The sequence below is a fragment of the Podarcis pityusensis genome (assembly GCF_964106645.2).
Source record: "Podarcis pityusensis genome assembly, chromosome: 3".
In the NCBI taxonomy this organism is placed as follows: domain Eukaryota; kingdom Metazoa; phylum Chordata; class Lepidosauria; order Squamata; family Lacertidae; genus Podarcis; species Podarcis pityusensis.
This window is the reverse complement of record NC_138026.1, coordinates 62,235,019-62,260,509: the sequence shown is the minus strand read 5'-3', so window position 1 is coordinate 62,260,509 and position 25,491 is coordinate 62,235,019. Positions and strand designations below refer to the sequence as shown.

Here is a 25,491-nt window from a genome sequence, read left to right as displayed (position 1 = left end):
TAATCCATTTTGCTCTGCTCCTCCTTGCTGGAGTGGAGCAAATGGCAAAAAATAAGAACTTGTGCTATCTTAGACATGTAGCCCACAATGGAAAGCGTTTGCTTTCTACCCTCAAATGGTATAAGGCAGCTTCCTATTTTCATGTCTAAAGGACCAATATGAAATTACTTGGGTGCTTCGACAGTGAGATAAAGCCCTCTTCCATGGACCTCCACTATCTGAGATGTGGTAGTTGGGTACATGGAATAAATCTGCTCCCTGGCCCCCACCATCTGACTTTGCTTGCACACCTTCAGACCTTGATTCATTAAAAAGTCTGCATTTTCAAATGTTCAATTGTGTGCCCAACTTCTGCACTTAGCTAGTTCTGTTCCTTGGAGAAGACGACACCAAGCCCCACTAGATCCTTGGGGTGGAGAACCTGTGGCCCTTCTGATGTTGCTAGACTACCAGTACCATGAACCATGCTGACTGGGGCTGGTGGGAGTTGGAGCCTAGCAATATCTGGACAGGCTCAAGTTCCCCATGTGTTGTGCAAGGCTGCCCCCTGCCCCAGTCCAACAGCATTTTACAGTGTGATAAACCAAGCTCCCCCAACCTGCTACCCCCCAATGTGTTGGACTACAACTCCCATCATCCCTGACCCTAGGTATTGTTGGCTGGGGCTTTAGTCCAAAACAGCTAAAAGGCACCAGGTTGCAAAAGACTGCGGGAAACTGAGGCAGAACCAAATTCTCACTCAGTTAAAGACTCAAGATGTGGAAGACTCTTATTACCCATATAGGAATGAGCTAACAAAAATAATTTTTGTTAATGACTGCATTGTTTAAATTGCTGTTGTAAATTATATCAAATTATTTGCAAAAACTTCAAACAGCTTTACAAAGGATTTTATCTTAGTCCTATCAAATGTTCTCACTTTCAGGAGTATAGATTGTTATCGCCTTTTTTCACTTTTTTGTTCTAGCAAATAATTCCTTCTGTCTTCGGCTCTCGATTTTGTCCTTATCATCACCCTCACTAACACATTAATGAAAGTCATATTAACTCTATTTTCTTTTATTTGTATTCACTTTACTGAAAAACTTGCCTTTGATCTGCATCGAGTTGCACTAATGATTTTGCCACAAACAAAATCACATTATGCTGTTAGCAGATTTAAATGTTAATAACTTATGGCTGATCAAACCACACTGACAAAAAAGCCCAGCTAGTGGAATTTTCAGCCACGGAATACTTGTAATAAATTTATTAAACGTTAAGGGAGCTAATTAATGAATACTGTATCAGAATTATAGATGAATAATGGCTTGACTATCTTGAAGAAACAGGTCATTAATAAAGTTTGCATGCAGTTTCTGATGCACATGAGGAAATTTTAAACAGAAAAAGTTAAGGTTACTGTTTAGGGGTTAAGATAAGGTATCCAATTGTCTATGTTGTTGTTATTTTACTTTTATGTTGTTACTTTTGTTGTTGTTGATACTTTTGTTATTTAACAATGAATTGATTTCCTCCCCTATCTCCTACATTACACAAACCAGACGTATCCAATTTCACATGAGTAAAAAAAATAAATAGCAATATCAAACATCAACTTCTATTTTGAAATGTCTCTATTTTGTTTTGGTGCCCCTACTTTGCAGGTGTCCTAAACACATGTTTACCGGTAATTTCCCTATAGGGTAATCCAAGGCATCACCATTCACTTTTGTGCTTCTTCTGACCCGCTGGGGCACTCTTTGCACTGAAAACAACAAAGAGGAAAAATAAAATAAACACTACGCACACAGTATCCCTCCATAATCTCAGGGTTTTAAAAGGACCATTTGGGAACTGAGGCAGAACCTTAAAACATTGAATTCTCTAGGATGACAGAGAACACCAGGCCAGCATACAGCAGCCAACTGACCCTGTTTCTCTTTTGTGGGATATTTAAAACACAGTCAAACCAACAGTTCATGTTTTGCTAGATAAGCACCTGACAGGAGCTGAAGCTCAGAGTTTTCCTGTAAGCTTGCTAGACAGAACTCTGTGAGAGACACTCCCTCTGTGCACTGACAGGGGTAGGGCGTAGCTATATATTCTCCTACCTGCCTGGGCACACCCCTTTCCTCTTTCCATCTCTTTCTGTTCTGCCAACAATGTGAGAACATCTGCCATGTCTGAGCTCCACATTTTAAGCTAGACTCAAGTATGCCTTTGTAACTGAATTAACATTTTAAGCCTGCTTGAACAAAGCTGCTGTATCTGTTACTCTTCAACAGGTAGTCCAAGTGAGTAAATGGTATTTTTACATTTTACTGTTGTTGTTTTAATGAGGAGAAAAGGGGTAAATATCAGGAAAATCCAGTTTGCCTTAAAGCATCCTGGATTACTTAAACTAAAAAGCTAAAACTAGCCTATACAGTGGTACCTCGGGTTACATATGCTTCAGGTTACATACGCTTCAGGTTACAGACTCCGCTAACCCATAAATAGTGCTTCAGGTTAAGAACTTTGCTTCAGGATGAGAACAGAAATCATGCTCTGGCAGCGCGGCAGCAGCAGGAGGCCCCATTAGCTAAAGTGGTACTTCAGGTTAAGAACAGTTTCAGGTTAAGAACGGACCTCCGGAACGAATTAAGTACTTAACCCGAGGTACCACTGTATAAGTTTCCTTTTAAGTTGCAAAGGGATGGCACTCTGCTGAACTCACAAACATGAGGAAGGAAGGCTAATAAAGATATCTTCTACTAGCATTTATTCACATCCCAACAATTTTCATATACTCTCAGCCCTAGTCCATGTCCTTTTGTGATTGTGACAGTTTTAAGGGGATATCAGACACATTTTCTCTCTCTCTCTCCTCTCTCTCTCTCTCTCTCTCTCTCCCACACACACCCAGATGCCTGGGAATTACAAGATGGGAGAATAATGTTGCACTCAGGTCCTGCTTGCTTGCAGGCTTCCTATAGGCATTTGGTTTGCTGCCGCGAAAGCAGAATGCTCAGCTAGATCCAGGAGGGCTCTTTTAAGAGGAGCCTCTTCTTAAGGAGCAATAGCAGCAAGGAAAAAGCTGGCACTGGAAAAGGAAAGTCTCTTGTTCCCCATTTGCTGCATTGAAAGTGCTGCTCTCATGTTGCCTCCAGTAGCCTGGAGGTAAGGCCAGCTCCATTAGCATCTTCTAGAATTACTGCAGAACACAATTAAGAAAAATTGTAATAACAAGGAGTAAACATAAATGAAAATGAAGCACAATGCACATCTCTAATTATGCTGATTTGTCCTGGTTCCTTCCCACTGGCTTTGGGAACCAGACTCAACTTCCTAGCAGGAGAAGCAGCAGTAATAGGAAATAACAGCTCACTCATTAAACTAAATATTTGAAGATGATCTGCGGGCTGCTACATTAGCGTATCTTACTATAGAATTTATTATCATTTTAGGTTTTTTTGTCAGGGCTCGTGGTCCATTTGTTGAAGAATGCATAAGCAAGCAAGAAAATGAAACTAAGCATCCATTTTTAAAATTGTTGTTTTCACTAAACCATTCCTGGGCGTTGTTGTTTTTTGTTGTTGTTGTTGTTGTTTTTACTTTGATGGTTAACTTTTCATGCTGCCCCTCATCCCACTTCTGGTGGTTTTCATCTGAATTTGACTTTGCTTAAAAGAACAGTACATGTTTCATATTCCATTTTTTTTTTTTATCCCACAGCTTTAATATATAGCATCATAGCTATTTGCCATCTACATCATGCAAGCAATGATAAATCTCTTCCGGAAAGATCAAGGCTGGCTAATTTCTTTAGTGTTTGGTTTGGTCTCTTTCTTGCATTAACAGCGGCCATTGTCCTACCCTACTGGTAGGGCTGTCAGAGGACAATCCTGTTGGAAGGAGTCTTCTGTTTGAAATGCGGTCCACTGAAAGCCTGTTTTCAAGACAATGAGCCACAATAAGGTGGATCAGGGCCCTTGAAGTTTCCTATCTTTTCCAAGTACTGAGTGGGCACATATAGCACCTGGTCACAGACAAGTATGTGAACAGGGTGAAATGTATTTCTGTTGAAATTACAGGCATTACATTACTTCTTAATTCTCATATCTACATATAAATTAGCGTATGCAAATGGCTCCCCAACTGGAAGAGCATTCTAGTACAGGATATGAGGAATATGAGTTTGGATTTGATATCCCGCTTTATCACTACCCTAAGGAGTCTCAAAGCGGCTAACATTCTCCTTTCCCTTCCTCCCCCACAACAAACACTCTGTGAGGTGAGTGGGGCTGAGAGACTTCAGAGAAGTGTGACTGACCCAAGGTCACCCAGCAGCTGCATGTGGAGGAGCGGAGACGCGAACCCGGTTCCCCAGATTACGAGACTACCGCTCTTAACCACTACACCACACTGGCTCTCCAAAGCTGGGGACAGGGGCATGGCATTCACTTTGGGTTCAACTATTTGTAATGAGTGCAAAGTGAGCTATCTTATCAGCCATGTGGGGGGAGTTATGTAAGGGGGTATCCACACCAACATCAGTCTCTGGGAAGTGCAACTCATGCATACCTCCCTTCCTTTTTTAAAAAAAGATATTATGCAATTTAGACTTCTAAAAGATTGGATGCTCCAGTTCATATTTTGTTTTTCATCCCTCTTCTGCAAGGCTGATAAGCACAGAAGATTTTAAGGTATACAAGCTGGGGTCCTTATCTGTGCATACAGAGTAAAAAGATGAGGTTGCAAGTTAGTTTGGTTATTTTGAAGCCAACAGAGATTATTTTTACATTCGTGTCATTTAGTGAGCACTTGGGCCCTTATCCCAGTACCCTGGAAGTAATTTCCATTACAATCAATGGGCTTTATTTCCAATGAATGTGTTCAAGCCTGGGATGTTAAATGTTAAGGATCTCCACCTTACTTGTTACTATTATTAATTATAATGCATTTCAAAATTCTATACACTGAGTCCGCTTTTGTGTCTGAATTCTTTTCCTTTTTCTTTTAAACCACACTGACACACAGAAACAGGCTCATGCAACTTGACTGATATTGCATATTTGTGCAGTCTATTGTGCTGGGCAATCTATTTATGGCATAATGGAAAAGGAGAACTAGACTGATGGGAGGTGAGTGCTTGGCAGTTGCAGATGCAATCTCACAATCAATATTCCAGTCATGAACAATCTGACAAAATGCAGTAAAAACAAGGATGTACAGGCTTGTGTTATTTTGTTATGAACTAGGACATTCAAAAGCAGCCTAAGGAAGGAGAAAACCCAACTCCCAATGAATTCTAAAGAAATCAGGCTGCTTATCCACTCCCCAACCCAGAAAGCAAAATCTCAATGCATTCTTTTTGAATTCCAGTCGAGGTATATTCCTCTGTGATTATCTTTTGCACAATTCAGGGAGAACAGGATACTGAGCATGGACCTGTGAAATCTAGGTTCAATCCAACCATTTTAAAAATTGACTTTGTAGTTGAGATAGCTCCTTCCTCTCCTGTGCTGCTATGGGAGCCTTAGTAAGTTTATTTACAAATATGTCCTAATGATTCAAAGGTTTGGCCACATATGTAGCTCATTGCTGTACATACTTACACAGATATAAGAAATTGTGCAAAAGATTGCAGCCTTAAATACAACTCCTTTTTCCATAAAATGAGAACACTGGCCTACTTTGCAAGTTTATTGTTTGAAAGAATAAAAAAATTAAATCTTTTTGCAAGCTGAACAGCAATAAAGATATGCCATTATCCAACATATTCCTCGGGGGAGGAAAAGCATTTCAATTCTACCTTTCAGTTGACTTTAAACTTGTCAAGATCTGTCAATACTGCTGTCAATGTCATGATGACCTTGTTTTTCGGCATCCAAATAATACAGTTAACACACACTTTTACATTGCTCTGACCATATGAACAGTTAGATGGGAAAATATAATTTAGAGCTCTGGAATAACAGCTTTTCGGTAACTGGTTTAAAACTCCTTCTGATCTATCAGTGTGGGAGTCTGATCTTAGGTAATGCAAAGCTGAGATATTTCAAATGCAAATGAGTATTCTCAGCAAAGTAAGTTTTACAGTAATACTACAAAGCAATGCAATCAGACCGATGAGATAGAAGTCGTCGGAGGTCATCTGCTGGAAGAAAGCAGGCCCATTAATGCAGGCAGCAGATCTCCAGAGAGCAACTTGAACAGCCTCCCACAAGGTGGCTCCCCCTAGTTTCATCTTTCACTTCCATTTCATATATAGAGCACCCTGTTCATCTCAGACACTATGCATGCAAGTGAATTGCCCATTCAGGAAAATATCCATAGATATTAGGAACCCCCCCCCCCCGGCAGATCCCTTACCATTCATTTATTCACAGTAGTCAAGATGGCCAACCCACAAGGATATATTTGTTTGTGATGGATGAAGCTGGTGATAAGTGTAGTCCAAAGCATATGGAGCCAACCAGGATGGAGAAGGAAGGACTTAGGGTACCTTGCCCATTGTGGGAATGTTTAGGAAATGACCCTGATGACTTCTTCCTCTATAGTTGGTTTTAAGATGGAGTAGGAAGATCTTTTCTCTAACTTCTTTTAGTCATTAATAGCTGTACTAAATCAACAACTCAGCAGGGATAAGGCAATTTTCTTTCTTGACGAAACCTTTGCTTTCATTGCTCTCTGAAAGCAAGACAAGGTCTATTAAAATAACATTAAGGGAAGAGCTGCCAGCTCAAATTAGGAAAGTTTCAAACATCTTGAAACAGAGGGGGGGATATGATTAACAGGCTGATCGGATAAGTAAGGAGGAGGAACAACTAGCATGAACAACCTTCGTGCTTAATTATATCTTCCTTCCTCTCTTTCAGTTTAGCCGCTTTAATTACATGTGTTTTGGAATATAAACATATGTTCATTGTGCACACACATTCACACTCTTTATTATAATGGGCATCGCCTCAATTTTGTTTTGTTTTTAACCCAACAACTCTAAAGCTTCATTCTATTGCCTTCCCACCCACCCGAAAAAATGCATGTGCCAGAAAAAAAAGCATTTTCAAAGACAGTTACACCCTAACCCTGAACACCCACACTTAAATCGAGGCTAAAGTGTGCAAGACAGAGTCCCTGATGATTTTGCTTCCTTCTCCACCAAGAGAAAAGGCAGAGATCTGCCATCCTAGAAGGGGGCAGTCCTATGATCCCTGGGACAGCATTCAAGTGGTCAGTGGACGCAGTGGTGGAGAGCAGGCGGAGGCATGTCTGGTACACGCCCCGGGGGCATGGTGTGCATCCTGGGGGTGTGGCACACCACCCACAGGGGTGTGGCACCCAGCGGGGGGACAGCCACGATGGCACCCCACCGGGATTGTGGTGCTGGGGGCGGTGCGCTCCCCATGCCCTCCTCTTCCTCCTCCAATGAGTGGATGGACAGGATCCACCAACCTGAAATCATGAACAGAGGTCTGACGTTGGTGAAACAGATCCAGTGCTGGATCCCACCACTCTGCTGGTGACAGCTTCTCCAATGCTGTGGTCCAACTGATGGAGCTCTAGTGTCAAAAAGGCTAAGAAGGAAGCTGCTGGCATCCAAATGACCCCAAGCCCTTCCAACACCTTGCTAGGCCTCCACCAATCAGAGAGAAATTTGGAAGTGCTTCTGAGCATGTCTAAACCTCTGTCCCCCACTAAAAGAAATTGTTTTTGTATAATTGGAGACACTCAGATTTGAGTGTTCTTCTGCCCTGCTGCACATTGGATGAAATGTTAAACTGCTTTCATTTCTCTTTCACACACTCACACACACAAACATCCTTAGGATTTCCTAAAACTAAGGCTGCAAAAATAAGTGTCTATGTTATGTTGCAGTCCTAAGCACAAAGCACATTCCACTGAAATCAACTGAATCCACTTCAACTAAAAAGAAATTGAATCTACTTCCAGCTAAATTATCAGACCACAGCCAAAGGTCATCTAGCCCAACCTGCTGCCAAAGTAAAGCACTGCAAACAATATTTTCCTGTAGTCAATTGAGTGAGAGAATGGACAGGTTGGAGAATAATGTTGTGCTCACAGTTTGAGGTACTGTCTTCAGATTCAGAGCAGCATTGTGGCAACCATTTTCAACGCCAGGACTCGGCTCTGTAGTATACAGACCATAAATAAGGATTTTTTTAAAATATACATATTTTTATTAAGTTTACATAACAAATTTAAATTCAAACAAATCATCCACATCATCATTTAGGATTCCCTGAATCCATTGACTTCCCTCCGCCCTTCATACAAGGTGGACGTGCAAGATAACAAAAGCATTCTGGGAAATGATTTACCATAAACAAAGATTTCTTTTGAAAATGTGCAGAGTGCAGTTTCCTCCTAAATGAGGCACTGTTGTAGGGCAGGTTTTCAGATCAGAGATTGCATCTTTCTTACAAGGTTCAGAGCTTCAAAACAACTGTCTTTTGTTTAACAAAGGGCAGACACACCATTTAAGAATATGAAACCAATTCTGGTACACTGCTGGTTTTTGTGCCTTGTCATGGAATTTGTTCCTCTCCAAGCTCTACGCCCCTGCCATCCACTTTTCTTTTCAATGTGGGCTTGAGCCCAACTTTGAGCAATAGATTCCTGCATTGCAGGGGGTTGGTCTAAATGACCCTCGTGGTCCCTTCCAGCTCTAAAGTTCCGTGATTTTATGATTCTGCCTTAAACCAAAAGGTGGTGGTGGTTGTTGTTGAAAATTCCTGAGGCCACGGTATTTGATTCAGAACTACAGGCTTCCTAGAATACTATGTTAACTAATTTAATAAAACACTGCCAGTCATCCAAAGAGCTCATATCAGCAATCTCCTCTTCCTCATAACCACTGAAACAGTCACTGCCCCAGTAGCTTCATGTCCAAGCAAGGATCTGAACTTACATTTCCCAGTGCAAGTCCCACACCCCATCCACTAAATTTCCCTGCCTCTTGAGGCTTCTGTGTTGCTGGTATATATGTTAATGTAACATAGTTTTGGCCCCTTGATCTTTTCCTTATGAATGAATGTCTTCAACACATGTGTGTTTATGTTGAAATCAATTCCAGTCATCGAACACAATAAACCCAGTAAATGTTCCAGAAAATTTTTTTCTGGCAAAAGAAAAAGAAAGGAATTTGTTAGATTGTTGATTTTCTTCCCCATCTCCTGCAGGCTGAAGACTTCAAAAAAAAGAAAAGAAAAAAGGTTACAAAACATTGCTATTTTTTAAGATCCTTAAAACTCAAGAGCGGCTTCCGTCACCACCTGACAGAAGAGAGGCACACATTTTCAATCTGTTGAAAATAATTGTGTGGAAAAACTCATTCGGTGGCTTCCAGACAAAATCCAATCAGTGTAATGGTTTTTGAGAACGAGGAACTGTATTCACATTTCATTCATGTAAAGAATGAGATAATAGAGGACTTTCATGGTGGATGAGCACCCTGCAGGTAGTGCAGTTTGCTGTACTGTATGCAGGGCCTTGCTGGGTCCATCGCATAAAGAAAAATCTCTCTTAATTTGTCCCCATCCCTCAGGCATCAAATACATTTTCTTCCAAAATGAATGGACTGAAGCGAGGATTGACAGCATTTGCACTTCAATGAGATTCCCTGTGAATGACAGCTCTGTTGCTTTGGGAAAACCAGCTGTGATTCTAGCATTCCTTTAATGCGATAAAATTGATGTAACCTGCCGATACCTGGGTCCTTGTCATGAAACCTGGGTAATTATTTCCTAAATCAAAAAAGAGGGAGAGAAAAGAGCTTTTCACATTCACCGTGCTCACTGTCTTCAGCTAATAAAAGGTTTAATTGAAAGCTAATAATTTCAAATCCAGCACAGCAGAATTAAGGCCTCCAAAAGTAGCATCACGTTCACTCCAAGTACTGATAGTCTAGCTCAAGTTGCCTGAGATTTTCATTTTGAACAGTGTTCTTTTGCTCCCTGTAGCAATTTATTCTTTTCAGACACAATAAGCCTGCAACTTACATGGGGGTTACCATAACCTCCAACATTTCTCCAGTGAAAATAGGGACTTCCTAAGGGAAAGTGGGACATTCTGGGATCAAATCATAAACCAGGAAAGCTTATCTAAATCAGGGACATCCCTGGAAAAATAGGGACACTTGGAAGGTCTGAGTTACATTCCAGGATCATGCCTAGAGCCAAAATCACATATAGTCAGAACACATTGGGTCCAATGGGAGGTGGTATTGCCAAAGTCTTTCTTCTCCAGGTATCTGTTTCCTTTCCACCCCCTTTTAATTTTTAAAAAAATCTTTTGCCAAGTGTGGAAAGCTGAATGCACACAAGTTAAATGTGTGTAAGTTGTGGACTTACTGTACTCCAGGCAGGCCTGTGCAGGGGGGGGGGCAGCCAAGTACATTTGCCCCAGGCCTTGGGGGGCTAAGCCAGCTTGGGGGTCCTGCCAGGGACTGGCTTCTTCTCCTTCTCCTTCCTTTTAGTTTATACAGTGGTACCTCGGGTTAAGAACTTAATTCGTTCTGGAGGTCTGTTCTTAACCTGAAACTGTTCTTAACCTGAAGCACCACTTTAGCTAATGGGGCCTCCCATGGCTGCCGCTGCACGATTTCTGTTCTCATCCTGAAACAAAGTTGTTAACCCCGAGGTAATATTTCTGGGTTAGCGGAATCTGTAACCTGAAGCATATGTAACCTGAGGTACCACTGTAATTTTATTCTAGCAAGACTCCTACCATGCTTCAGAGAATCAAGAAGAAAATATCACATGTAGCAGCAGTCTATCAGGAGCTGGTTTCGTTGCCCAAGCAGTACTGAAAAATGGAGAGGAGAGGTGCAAAGCAATTGGCAAATCCCAGTATATGGTTGCTGAGCTGTGTTCAGGTTGGCCGAGTAGAGCAGCCTTAAGGGGGGATTGTGGATTTGTTGTTGTTCTTATTTTTACTATGTAGTTTGTGGTTTTTAAATTGTAGTGTACCACCCTGCGGATAATGGGTGCTATACAAATTTAGTAAATAATAGCAATAATTGCATGTGATGACCCCCCCAAAACCACCCCCACATGAAGACATAAAAGACACAGATTTTAGTTTAAGGTTTTTGGCATTAAATTTTGTCCACAACTTTATTTTTTTTATTTTTTTAAAATGATATTTATTGAAGGAATTTTTTTTTTAAGTTACAAAAGAAAACAAAGTAGAAAAAGAGAAAAACAAGCTACTTCCAACCATACAAATACACAAAATAAGAGAGAGAAAAACAAAAATACACCACAAAAATTTAAAAACAATTAAAAACAAATCCATTATTTTCAACTCCTCAACTTTCATTACCCTCTTTCCTTGACCTCCTCCTCCTCCCCTTCCTTGTGTCCTGGTTGTTACTTGTCACAGCAAATCCTTTCCATATTTCATAATATTCTGTCATTACATTACCTTAAACTATTTTAATCTTATCTTACTATAAAAAACCTTGGAACTTAAAACTTAAATCTTATTTTTACCAACTTCTCATAACCATAATATTCTTACATAATTCTTTAAACATTTTTACTAAAGCCAAATAATTTCATTCCAACATTTTTCTAACATTCATCAATTTTATAAAACAGTCCTAGTGATGAAAAAAAGAAATAAAAACAAATCCAATCTTCATCCAGCGTCCCTTCCTCCTGGTCCCGGGTTTGTCAGTCCTTATTATCCCATCGATCTGGCGCATTAACCTGGTGACCTTATATCCGAGGCCCTTAAGTCTCTTCCATGTCCCTTCTGCAGCTCTTCTTCATATTTGTAACTGTATTTTCCCTTGTCTCCTGCTCGTTTCACTCGCGGGAACTCCAGCTTAGCAATATTTTTGACCCTTCTTGACAGATCAGCCCCTTTTCCATAATTGACACTAAATTCCATGTGGTATTTAAAAACATGTTTCAAAAACCCTCCAAAATTGAGAGCCCCCACAATCCCAAACATCTCACGGCCCATTGCCAGACTTTAAAAGTCCAAAAATCCCTGCATAGGAGGGTCTATCCAACCCCCCATTTCCAAACCAAACCACACTTTTTCTTTCCGAATCTGGCTTTTTCCAAGTTCATTTGTCAAATCCGAAAGCTCATATTCCTGTTGGGCCTGTTCTGTCAGGGCACACTCCTGATTTAATTCCTGGGTGGGCTCCACATATTTTCCCACTGCCTGTTCAAAATTTCTAATCGAATCAGCCATCAAATTTGTCTTCTCATGTAGCTGTTCCAGTAGGGCATTTGTTTTATAGAAAGCACACAACAGAGCTTCTGAATACATTGTCCTGCAAGGTCAGATGTCTATTCCCACGATTGTAATCTGTAACAGCTGCCAGCTCCCAGGAGTTGGTTACAGTTTCACAGTCTCCCTCTAGGGGGAAAACTTCTATTTGATCTTTCTTTTAAAGACAAGTCTAGCAACAGAGTTTCCTTTTTTCAGATATTTTGTCAATATTTGTTCCTTTAAGGTGCGAAAGGAAACAATGGAACCACTATGTTCCTCTTCTTTTAGCTATCTGTCAAAAGCGTTTATCTCTGGTCAATGAGCTTCATACGTCAGTCCTGACATCCCGCTCCAGGATCAGGACGGTGGAAAGTTACTTTACTTTAAACTCACTTCTGCAGGTTTAAACAGTCCAAAAAAGATCCCCCTTCTTCTCCTGCTGCCGAAGGGGGGTTCAACAATTTTAAATGATGAAAGCCAATCCTTTAGAGGCAATTTTCTGAGCTCTAGTTTACGTTGTCTTTGCTTTATTCTGTCTACAAAGAAACAGAAGGCTGACTTCCTGTTTAGACCTTCCCGTTTCAGTACCAAATTGAAGTAAAATTTTTAAGTCCAATTCCTTTCTGCTCACAAGTCCTTATTTAAAGTCCAATTGTTCAAAGTTTAAGTACTCACAGATGCTTATTTTAAAAGCCAAATTGTCCCAGGAAAAAGGCAGCGCTCTCCGGCAACGGCTGTGCGGCTTCGCTCCACGGAAATAGCAGTTGACTCACAGCACCGCGCCGCTTCCCCCTCTTCGCTTCGGAGCCCATTAGTGGGTTCCTTTGCGGGTTGGGGGGGCGCTAAGGGTGCCCGCCGAGTCCCATGGTCACAGGCTTCATCCGCCTGTGATTTTTAAAAGGGTCCCCGCTTCGCCGTAGTGGAAAAGACCCGTTTCGCGCGGAGCTAGTCCCTCCAATTCAGAGGGAGTCCGCCATTGCCAATGGCGCCACCCCGGAAGTCCTTTATTGATTACAGCATGTGAGTGGTTGCTTAGGCATTGGTTCCAGACTACAGTGGTGCCTCGCAAGACGAAATTAATCCGTTCCGCGAGTGTCTTCGTCTAGCGGTTTTTTCTTCTTGCGAAGCAACCCTATTAGCGGCTTAACGGATTAGCGCTATTAGCGGTTTAGCGGCTATTAAAGGCTTAAAGGCTTAGCGGATTAGCTGCTAAAAGGCTATTAAAGGCTTAGCGGCTTAGATAAAGGGGGGGGGAGTGAAAAAAAATCTCAAGACTCGCAAGACATTTTCGTCTTGCGAAGCAAGCCCATAGGGAAATTCGTCCTGCGAAGCAACTCAAAAACGGAAAACCCTTTCGTCTAGCGGGTTTTCCGTCTTGCGAGGCATTCGTCTTGCGGGGCACCACTGTACCTGAACCTGCACAGTGACAGGAACAGGACTGACACTGGGCACCACCATATGTCAGTAAGGGAAAGCAACCTGGGGGAGCAAGAAATGGCTTTGATCTCACAGCTCACCCCAGATGCTCCCAGGGGCTCTGGCATGGCCCTAGCCCCTTGACAGGGTTTGGACAAAAGCATGGCGAGCCCCTGGATTCCTTTAATGGAATTCCCTAGCAGCAGCAATAGAGGGGCAGGCACAGCCAACAACATCCTCTCCCCAAAACATTGAACCAAATGCCTAACCGCCAACCTTATAAAGTTGTGACGATTTGCTACATGGTGGGCAAAAACCAAGTGGCACCAGCCAATCAGCCAAATGGCAAAATTCCTACTGGGCCCCTGCTCCAAAACAGATGACTCCTAGACAGGCATAGCAAGGCCATAAGAACAACCCTAAATATAGAGAGAGGAGGGCGGGTGATCCGCTGCACGTTGCAAGAAAGTGAAACTCTCCAGTGACATGCAGCAGCTTAAGTAGCCCCTCAGCAGCCAATAGTCAACCCAACTGACCAAATTTCTGCCTCAGCAACAGAGGGGCAACCAATGGGGTGTTTTGGCCATCCAAACGGTTCCGCCCCACAACAGGGAGGCAGTTTCTGGTGATCTCACCGCAACACGTGCCCTCCATGATGGAGGATCTGACTAATAAAGTTGTGGAGGTCCCAGTTATAAAGAGAATGGCTGGAATTCATTGAACACATTTTATGAGTGTGGTTTATACTTAATGACAAAAGGATACCCAAATATATTTCTTCCAGTTTCCACAACTCACCCATACTTGCAAGCTACAGTGGTACCTTGTTTTCAGAACAGCTTAGTTTATGAACAACTTGGATTAAGAATGCTGCAAACCCAGAAGTAGGTGTTTTGGTTTGTGAACTTTGCCTTGGAAGCAGAACATGTTCTGCTTCCTGTTGAGTGTGTTCGATTTGTAAATTGAGTCCCCCACTGCTATGGGAAAGCATGCCTTGGTTTAAGAATGCTTTGGTTTAAGAACGGACTTCCGGAACGGATTAAGTTTGTAAACCAAGGTTTACAACATTGGTAATAATATTACAGTTGGATTTGCTTTATTTACTTGGCTTAACATTTCTACATGAATAGCACAGTTTATGTAAAAAATACCACAAAAAATACCAGGCTCCAGCATGCCTTTTTCCACAGTGCTTCCTGTTACTCCTCAAGGTCTCGATGTGTAGGTAGAGAGTAACCTTTCTGCCCATTGTTCTGCACAAAGATGATAGTCAGTGACTAGGCACAGTCCATGGCCTAATACTCGGTTGTAATGGGTCTTATCTAGAAGAGGATTCCAGCAGATGGGCGACAAAGGACAACTAGGGAAACAAAAATAAACGTAGTTTAGAAAAAGAACATCCAGTGGTTTGGCAACCCATCAACTCGATTTTAATCCCTTTAGCTTTTGTTCATCACAGAGGCTGTAAAAGGTAGCATACAGTGAATAAAAAGAATTGCAGAAGAGTCAGCAAGAACGTTTTCAGATGGGACTTTTAAAGGTCACTAAAACATAAGGGTTTTTAAAGTCTTCTAGCAAGTCATGGAAACTAGAGCTTCAGTTTCCTGTGAACATTTTTGGCAGTCCTGAAAAATGCCTCCCTTCTAAAATGCTCTTAAAAAATAAATAAATCCCCTCATTTTTAAAACTAAAAATAAATGGCAGTAAGTTGTAATACAAGCTTATAATTGTTTGTGTTAATCCATAACATAAGTGAGATACAGAGGTTAAAAAACATACTGTACAGAGTAAATGCCATATGCTTTATACAAGGGAGGAGGGAAACTGAAGAGAAGTAGTGAACATTTGCCGTCATCTATTACCCATCTCCCAGCAAGTTATATGGTTGCACTTTGTTATTCCAATCCATAATAAACAATGACAATCTATCAATAAAGCTCTTACTCCCATGCCAACCTTCTCTGTTTTTGATCCTGTCCGTCAGCTTCAGCATGTATCCCATATCCCATTCAACCATCTTCTTGTGTCAGAGATTCTTTCTGTTCCCACTTTTGGCAGACTGCCATCCTGACAGCCGTAAATACATAAGTAAGCATTTCTCTATTCACCCTGTTTACTTCATTTTCTGTGTTACCAAACAAAATGATTAATGGGGCCTGCTTTGTTACAACCTGTCATTTCCTTGGTGTTCACCAACACTAACTCCCAGAACAACTTAGTACGCATACACCAAACGTGATATTTCCACTCCTGTTATCCCACATCTCCAAGATTTGTCATCTGCTCTGGGATATATGTGAAATCAATCCTTTGATATGTTTCTGTACACCTTTTCCTTGCCCTGACTTCCTCTCACTCTCACTTTTCTAACACTTCCGAATATGAAAGCATCAGCATCAGTGTAAGCAGATGCCTTCATATAGGTAGGGTTGCCATATTTCAAACTGTGAAAATCTAGGCAGTTGTTGAGCTTCTTTTAGTTTTGCCCAAAGTTGTTGAGCTCTTTAGGGATGCGGGTGGTGCTGTGGGTTAAACGACAGAGCCTAGGACTTGCCGATCAAAGGTCGGCGGTTCGAATCCCCGCAATGGGGTGAGCTCCCGTTGCTCGGTCCCTGCTCCTGCCAACCTAGCAGTTCGAAAGCACGTCAAAGTGCAAGTAGATAAATAGGTACCACTCCGGCAGGAAGGTAAACGGCGTTTCCGTGCGCTGCTCTGGTTTGCCAGAAGCAGCTTAGTCATGCTGGCCACATGACCCGGAAGCTGTATGCTGGCTCCCTCGGCCAATAAAACGGGATGAGCACCGCAACCCCAGAGTCGGTCACGACTGGACTTAATCGTCCGGGGTCCCTTTACCTTTACCTTGTTGAGCTCTTTGCCACTTTTGAGCTACTTTTATGGAAAAACTGCAAAAACGGTACTGCCGCCATGTCTGGATTTTCCCAGACATTTTCCCAATTTCTGCCCAGATACAGTGGTGCCTCGCAAGATGAAATTAATTCGTTCCGCAAGTTTTTTCATCTAGCGAATTTTTCGTCTTGCGAAGCACGAAATCCCATAGGAATGCATTGAAATTCAATTAATGCGTTCCTATGGTCAAAAAAAGTCCAAACAAAGCCAAATTTGGTACAACAAGAGTTTATTAAGTGCTCTTTAAAGTCACACATACTGTAAAGAGCATTTCAAAAATTGAAGGAACAATAAATTAAGTTTCTAAACATGACAGAAAAACATTTAAAAATCAACAAAGTGTACAGTACATTTTCTAAGACTCTGGGGGACAACTCGAAGAAGGTTCCTCTTCCACTCTTTGGTTCTTGCTGAAGAACCTGTCCATGGTCTGCTGCTTCATCCGCCTTTTCAACACCTCCCTGAAAGGCGACATGACCCTCGTATCAAAAGTGTTCGCAACGTCATGTGCCACGTGCTTGTCAGGGTGGTGCCACTGTGCAAAAGCCTGCACATCCTTCCACTTCAGGCAAATGTCCCTCAGTTCTTTGGAGGACAGCAGTTCCTCAGTTGCTTCCTCCTCTTCCAGCGAGGCCTGCTCCTGCGCAGCCTCTGCCTGCAGTTCGACCAGCTCCTGGGTGGTCAGCTCGTGGTCGTGCTCCTCCACCAGCTCGCTGATGTCCTCCTCTGTGACCTCCAGGCCCATGGTCCTCCCCAAGGCAACAATGTCCTGCACCACTGTTGACTCTGGTGCATCAGAGTCACTTGGTGCCACACAGTCCAGCCACAGGCTGCGCCAAGCGCAATTCAAATTTCTCTGGCTGATCCCGTTCCAGGCCGTGGTGATCATCTTCAAGCAGGTGACGATGTCGAAGTGGTCCTTCCAGAATTCCCGCAGGGTGATGGTGGTGCAATCAGTCACCTCGAAGCATCGCCTGAAAAGCTCCTTGGTGTAGAGTTTTTTGAAATTGGCGATGACCTGCTGATCCATCGGCTGGAGCAGTGGCGTGGTGTTAGGCGGCAGGAACATGATGCTGATGAAGCTGAACTCCTCCAACAAGTCCTCCTCAAGGCCTTTAGGATGAGCAGGAGCATTGTCCATCAGAAGCAAAGCCTTCAGTGGCAGGTCGTTGTCCAGCAGGTACTGTTTGACAGCAGGGCCAAAAGCAAGATTGACCCAGTCCACAAACAGCACACGTGTGACCCAAGCCTTACTGTTGGATCGGCACATGACACTCAGCTGCTCCTTGTCGACCTTGTGTTTCTTGAAGGCCCGTGGGTTCTCCGAGTGGTACACCAGCAGGGGCTTGATCTTCAGGTCGCCGCTTGCGTTGGCACAGAAGAGCAGGGTCAGACGGTCCTTCATGGGCTTGTGGCCAGGCAACTTGGCCTCCTCCTGAGTGATGAAAGTCCTTTTGGGCATCCTCTTCCAAAACAGCCCGGTCTCGTCGCAGTTGAAGACCTGCTGTGGAACGTAGCCCTCTGTCTTCACAACCTCCAGGAACTCCAAGGCAAAGTCTTCAGCCGCAGAAACATCAGAACTGGCAGCCTCTCCATGCCTGACCACGCTGTGGATTCCAGATCTTGTCTTGAACCGGTCAAACCAGCTTCTGCTTGCCTTGAAGACTTCTGGCTCGCCTGAGGTTCCTGGCTGTTCCTGGACAAGGTCTGCGTGCAAGGCCTTGGCCTTCTCACAAATGACAGCCTCAGTCACTGTGTCCCCTGCACGCTGCTTCTCTTCTAACCAGATGAGCAGCAACTTCTCGACCTTCTCCAGAACAGCTGGGCGGTTCTTCACGATCCTGGTGACTCCCTTGGCTGCATCAGTCACAAGGATCTTCTCCCTCATCTTCAGGATGGTCCCGATGGTCAATGGATTCCTCCCGAACTCCCTGGCGAGGTCTGTCACACGCTTTCCACCGTCGTGTTTCCGGATGATCTCCTTCTTCATTTCCAGCGTCACCTTCTCCTTCTTCCCCTCGCCGGCCTCTGCAGCAGCAGTCTTCTTGGGTCCCATGGCAGCACAGCTCCTACCCGCGCAACCCCCCCCAAAAAAAATCAGTGCTTCACATCCAAAAAATTCAAAAGCACCCAGCCACCCACCACACAGAAATTCAAACCCAGAACCAAGTCCTTGAATTCCAAACACCCCAACCCAAAATCCAAAAACCCCCCAAAAAGTTTTAAAAGTTTAACTTACCGAATGGCTGCAAAAGAAGTTTTGGAAAAGCTTCAAAAATCACCAAAGTCTTCAAAAACCTCAACTATTCCCCCAGCCACCCACCACACAGAAATTGCAAACCCCTCCCCAACAGTTGCAAACCCCTCCCCAACTGTTCCCCCAGTCACCCACCACACAGCAATTCAAACCCAGAATTTTTTTTTAAAAAAAGCAGAGTGGCCCAATGGTCACAGAAAATCATAAAAATGCAGAAAAAAACCACACAAGCTTCCAGATTCTTGCAAACCCCTCCCCAACTGTTCCCCCAGCCACCCACCACACAGAAATTCAAATCCAGAATTTTTTTTTTAAAAAAACAGCAGAATGGCCCAATGGTCACAAAAAATCATAAAAATGCAGAAAAAAAACACACAAGCTTCCAGATTCTTGCAAACCCCTCCCCAACGCCAAGTCCTTGAATTCCAAACACCCCAACCCAAAATCCAAAAACCCTAAAAAAAGTTTTAAAAGTTTAACTTACCAAATGGCTGCAAAAGAAGTTTTGGAAAAGCTTCAAAAATCACCAAAGTCTTCAAAAACCTCAAAAAAGGCTACCACACCGCATGCTATGAGTTGCTCCTCGAAGTCAAGCCGCAACTGCACCTCTTCAAGCAATGCACCCTGGGTTTTAACGGTTTTACGAAAAAGGAAACAAACTTGCAAGACGTTTTCGTCTTGCGAAGCAAGCCCATAGGGAAATTCGTCTTGAGAAGCACCTCAAAAAACGAAAAACCCTTTCGTCTAGCGAGTTTTTCATCTTGCGAGGCATTCGTCTTGCCTCAACTGCTCCCAACTGCTGTATTCCAAATATGCCTGGGAAAATCCAGATGTATATCCTATGTACAGGTCTCTACAGACACAGCAGGCACCGTAACTCTCCACTGCCCAAAGATGCATGAAACATTGTTTCACGAAACAGACAGATGCCAACCACTCAGAAGTAAGTCTCATTGAATTCAGTTGGGCTTATTCCCAAGTAAGTATGATTAGGATTGCAGCCTTGTTATCCTGCTTTCACAGTTAACTATAAACTTAATCCTGTCTTGGTTTCCTAACTCAGGTATCTGAGAAGGACAATTTAGCTTCCTGTTGATGTTTTGCTCTTTGTTTTCTTGGATTGCATACATTCCTGTGGGCATATTAAACATTTACAGGCACTCTCCTTCAATTAGCGTAATACAGTTAAGTCCTTTCTGCAATGCAACATTTTATTCCATAATTTTTTTTTTATTTTTTTTTAAGGAAATGGTGGTGTTTGCATCTGCTGAAACATAACATCTGCTGGAAACGATGCCTTATGAGGAACGGCTAAGGGAGCTGGGCATGTTTAGCCTGGAGAAGAGGAGGTTAAGGGGTGATATGATAGCTATGTTCAAATATATAAAAGTATGTCACATTGAGGAGGGAGAAAGGTTGTTTTCTGCTGCTCCAGAGAAGCGGACACGGAGCAATAGATCCAAACTACAAGAAAGAAGATTCCACCTAAACATTAGGAAGAACTTCCTGACAGTAAGAGCTGTTCAACAGTGGAATTTGCTGCCAAGGAGTGTGGTGGAGTCTCCTTCTTTGGAGGTCTTTAAGCAGAGGCTTGACAACCATATGTCAGGAGTGCTCTGATGGTGTTTCCTGCTGGCAGGGGGTTGGACTCGATGGCCCTTGTGGTCTCTTCCAACTCTATGATTCTATGATTCTATAACGCTCAAGTTAATTTATGCTTAGTTTGATCACACAGGGTTCCACATTGTTCAATGCTCTCTGAACCTCCCCATTTGAGCCACCCACCTTGAATGTGCAAGCCAGCACAAAGGCAACACCCAGGGGAAACAATTAAAAGGTGATTATTTGCCCAACGTGTGAGTGTTTTTTTGAGGGGAGGAGAATCTACTCTTCTCTTATTGGTTATTTCTACCTAGAGATCACTATATGGACAGCTAATATTTCTTTTCCTGTTTTCATATTTGCTTTCTTCCCTCACTCTACATAAGTGGAGATATTTAGAAAAGGAAAGCCCTTTCATCCATGTTTCCACCTCACAAACAGACATTTGGAAGCCTGCAAGGTGGAGGAGGGAAGTTTAAGGCAGTTTCTGCCTACTTCAAAGTTAACTGAGTTATTGAATTCTTGGCCTGAGGCCACCTTTGCAAAGCTGAGAAATGTTTGTGGGCACCATGCACAACGCACACCACAATCTATTTTATTGGCTGCAATATAATGTTTCTTGAAAGTTTACTATCAGTGTTGAGTGGTGAGGATAGGAGCCCTGTGGAAAACAGGGCAGCCCTCTGTGGGTGCATTTGTGCCCACAGGTCGCAGGTTGGTGCCCCCCGCATTAACCATTAGGTTGCTATCATGGCACAACTATGGCAAAAGAAGCTTGACTGATGGGTCCCCCCCACCTCAACCAAAACAATCAAAATCTTGAACAACACCTTTGGGGTGGTTTCAGGCATTTTCATAAATTTGCATGAGTGGGTGTATTTTCTCTAAGAGTCAAAATGGAATTTTTAAATGCACAAATAAGGCTGCACTGTATTAATAAGGTAAACACTTCTCTGACTTAAGGATAGCTTTAAGGATAGTGTGTGTACAGGTTGTTGTATTTTTGAGGTAGTGCACAGCATTTGCCCAGCTATCCTGCTATCTGTTCTCCTTTGCCTCATTATGCGTTTCCTCATTAGTTCGTTCCTTGCCATTGTTGCACAGCAATTCTTTACAGTAGGTGGTCATTGCTTTTATTTTATTTGTCCTTCTGCTTTGTTTCTCTTGGGAAAGGCTCCAGGTGTTCTGTCTATCATGTTCATCCTTGCTCTGTCTGGAACACCACATCCAGGACTGACAGCCTGGTTAAAGAGGAGCTCAAAATGAGGAGAATCTCCTTAATTGCCTGTATTTTGGCTTTCAAAAACAGCTTTCACACCTAAAGCTGGACTGGCTCACATCTGGGGCTGTCAGGTTTTTGGCTTGCAAATTAAGAAATCAGCTGCACCCGCTTCCCTCAGGGTTATCTGGGGGAAAGCTAAATTTGATGCATAAAGTGAAAACACACAGCCTAATTTCCATAGAGAATACAAACAACATATTTCCTTAATATGAACTCATATGAATTATTTTGAGTTATTGGTGCCCTCCCCCACCCTCCACTTTTAAGAACAAATAAACAAAAAAATCTGGAGGTGTGCCTAAGTGGAGGCCATTTTGGTCTGAGAATAATGTAGAAATCTCAGTTATTCTGTCCCTCAGTGGGTGTTTACTGAATGTTGTTCATTTATTTAAGGGTGCAAGTCTATGGTCTTTGGAAAGTTACCAGGATACAGGTCTATTACTATTACGATGATCAACATCACCATCCTCATAATAACCATCATACCAGCAAAGTAGATCTATTAGAGCACAGCTGTGCAACAGAACCTCCTTTCCCTCTCCTCTCATGCCCCCTGCACCTTACTATGGGTTCCTTGACCCCCTGGAGCAGATTTGGGGAGCGTGCCTGGGTAGAGAAGAGGGAGGGAAAATTCCATGATGCAAGCAGGCATTCTTGCACTAGTGGATCTACTTTGTGGGGTCCCACCTATTGTTGTTGTTACTTATTATTACAGTGGTACCTCAGGTTACATACACTTCAGGTTACATACGCTTCAGGTTACAGACGCCGCTAACCTAGAAATAGTACCTCGGGTTAAGAACTTTGCTTCAGGATGAGAACAGAAATCGTGCTTCGGTGGCGTGGCAGCAGTGGGAGGCCCCATTTGCTAAAGTGGTGCTTCAGGTTAAGAATGGACCTCTGGAAGAAATTAAGCATTTAACCGAAGGTACCACTGTACTATAATAGGTTTCTAAGCTACTGCAGCGGTCTTCCCTTGACTGGCAGGGGAAACCTCTGCCACTATAGGTGCTTCATCAACAGTGCCCCATGGGTGGTAAGGGCAAAAGTGTAAGGGTGTTCTGGGGGCATGTCAGAGATGGACTGAGAGGGACTTTTAGATCCACCCATTCCAAAGTTCCCTAAGTTCTCAGAAATGCACATCCAGTGCAATGGGCAAAACTCTGCCTGACCTTGAGCTGGCATAGTTATTTCTGCTATAATTTGAAAAGAAACAAATGGGTAATTTAGTTTTGGTGCTAGGAGAGACTGTTTCTAGCTGTCAAGGGAGCAAAGTCTGGCTATCATATATTGGAAGTTTTCACAATTTATAAGTAAGTCATGGAAAGATTTGTTAGAAGTTCTACTTTGAGGCATGATTTCCCTCTCCCATATATGGCTATCTCCAAGTTCAGTGCTAATGCCTTCCAGTGCAATCCTAGCCATGCCCACTCAGAAGTCAGTCTTATTGAATTCAATTCTCCCAGGTAAATAGGGTTACTAGCCACAATGGCCATGCTCTGCGTCCAATATCAAAGACACCATGCCTCTGAATACATGTTGTGGGGAATTTTGGTTGGGCAGAGTGCTGTTGTCCAACTTGCAAGCTTCCCACAGGCATCTGGTTGGCCATTGTGAGACTAGGATGCTGGACTAGATGGGCTGTCAGTTTGATCCAGCAGGCTTATCTTATGCTATTAGACATGGGTAGCAAACTAACGCCCGGGGGCCGGATCCAGCCCAATCGCCTTCTGAATCCGGCCCACAGGTGGTCCGGGAATCAGCGTGTTTTTACATGAGAAGAATGTGTCCTTTTATTTAAAATGCATCTCTGGGTTATTTGTGGGGCATAGGAATTCGTTCATTCCCCCCCCAAAAAAATATAGTCCGCCCCCCCCACAAGGTCTGAGGGACAGTGGACCAGCCCCCTGCTGAAAAAGTTTGCTGACCCCTGCTATCAGAGTTAAGATTGCTACCTTAAGCAATTCCACACCTGTAGCAAAGAATGAGAGTCTTCCTCTTTTCTTTAATTACACATGAAGAGTCAGGTTGGAGCTAAGAAAATTGCAACCCCCATAGCACTGGTTGCCTGAAGCACTACTTCACCTAGCTTCATGGTTAATGCTAGACCAGGCATGGCCAAACTTGGGATGTTTGGGGACTATAATTCCCATCATCCCTGGCCACTGGTCCTGTTAGCTAGTGATGATGGGAGTTGTAGTCCCAAAACAGCTGGAGGGCCACGTTTGGCCATGCCTGTGCTAGACCTTTGCATGTTATATCTGCTTTCTACTTAGCAAATGACTGCAGCACGTGGAATATCTTCCCTGCAGCATAATAAACATCCAGCTAGTTTTTGAGTAGCAGATGTCAAACTACATCTCACACACATGCTTCTTGGGCTATCTTTAGCTGTCACTGGTGAAGCCAATAAGCTATATATTTGGATTCCACTTTCACCTGAAAAACAGACTATTCAAAAGTGGCTTATCCGTATCTTTATTCTTATAACTTGCCAGATGGAACAAAAAATGAAAGACTGAAATAGTACCTGTCTCTCCCTTCAATCCTGTTCACTTTCTCCCCCCCCCCCCCCAATTTGTTTTATAACGGGAAGCCTTGCAGAGAGGAAGCCTGATAAACAAAGCCAAGGGAATGATGGCTGTTTTGCTACTATGCTGCAGTTATAGCCTTCTAAATCATAAAATGTTAACAGCAAAACTAAATTTAGACATGTTGATAGCTGAAACCATACAGCAATATGGCACAGCCATTGCCTGCTCTGCTTTGAGGACCCCCCAAAAACTCCCTCCTATACCATTAATATAAACTGGTTAAATCACTTTAATACTCCAGGTGTCTCGCCCACCCCAACTCTTTGCCCACTGACCTCCTTTTTCTATTCTCTGCCCTCCGCCTTCAATTGTCACAATGGTAAAACTAGGAGGATGAAAAACAAATCAGACAGACTGTCAATTTCCAGGGATGTTCTATACATAAATCAAGTTCAATAATCTTCTCACCTGACTATTTCAGCTTTAGTAAAACAACAACAACAATAACAACAACAACAACCTGTCTTGTGATGTTAAACAGGGCTGGTCTGGAGCAATTTGGGTTTTTGTCCAAAGGTTTCAGAAGAGCAGTAAGAGTCTATAAGCACTACAGTACAGCTGCATTTTTTTTTAAGCACCTTAAGACAAACAGCTTTAAAAGATTCCCTCCTCAGTACCTTGCCAGATGTGAAATTGTAACAGTGTTGTACACAAGGGAAAATACAAGGTCTTGTATGAACCTTCAGGATTAGGAAATTATAATGTGGGAGAAGAAGAAAAGATAAATAAAGGCAGCAACCATGCAATATCAATATAAAAAAATATGCAGGACAATCCTATGCATGTGTCTTTGGATGCAAGACTAAGAGTTTGATGGGGATTACTCTCAGATAAGTATCCAGAGTATTACAGCCTGTGAACAGGATTGCAGCCACAATCTCAAACAGCTGGAATACTGGAAAAATACAGATTTCTTCTCAATAGTCTGAAAACATATAAAGCAATTTATTTTAAAAAATTAAAAAATAAAATACCAACAACATGCAAAGTTTACATTTGACTACCTTGGATTTTTGACAGGCATATATTTCATGCCCAAAGTAACCAAGGCCAGTACCTCAGTATCCTCTCCACTAACCACTAAGAGCCTGTTTTACTTGACTATCTAAGGATGGCCTGGACTGATGTTAAGAATGTCTCAATCTGAAGCTCATAACAGCTCATAAGAGTTCAGCCAGGGTAATCACATCCTGAATTTTCCAGTCTCCCTCAGTTTA

At 42.8% G+C, this 25,491-nt stretch overlaps 1 long non-coding RNA gene across 2 annotated transcripts in view; it reads right to left on the bottom strand.

The window, feature by feature from the left end:
* LOC308473909 overlaps positions 1 to 25,491 on the bottom strand; it is a 123,556-nt gene that overhangs the window by 61,811 nt on the left and 36,254 nt on the right. For both annotated transcript variants that reach the window (XR_013984390.1, XR_013984391.1), the window contains exon 2: positions 14,796 to 14,992. This is a non-coding gene — a long non-coding RNA (uncharacterized lncRNA). The remainder of the gene's footprint in view (positions 1 to 14,795; positions 14,993 to 25,491) is intronic.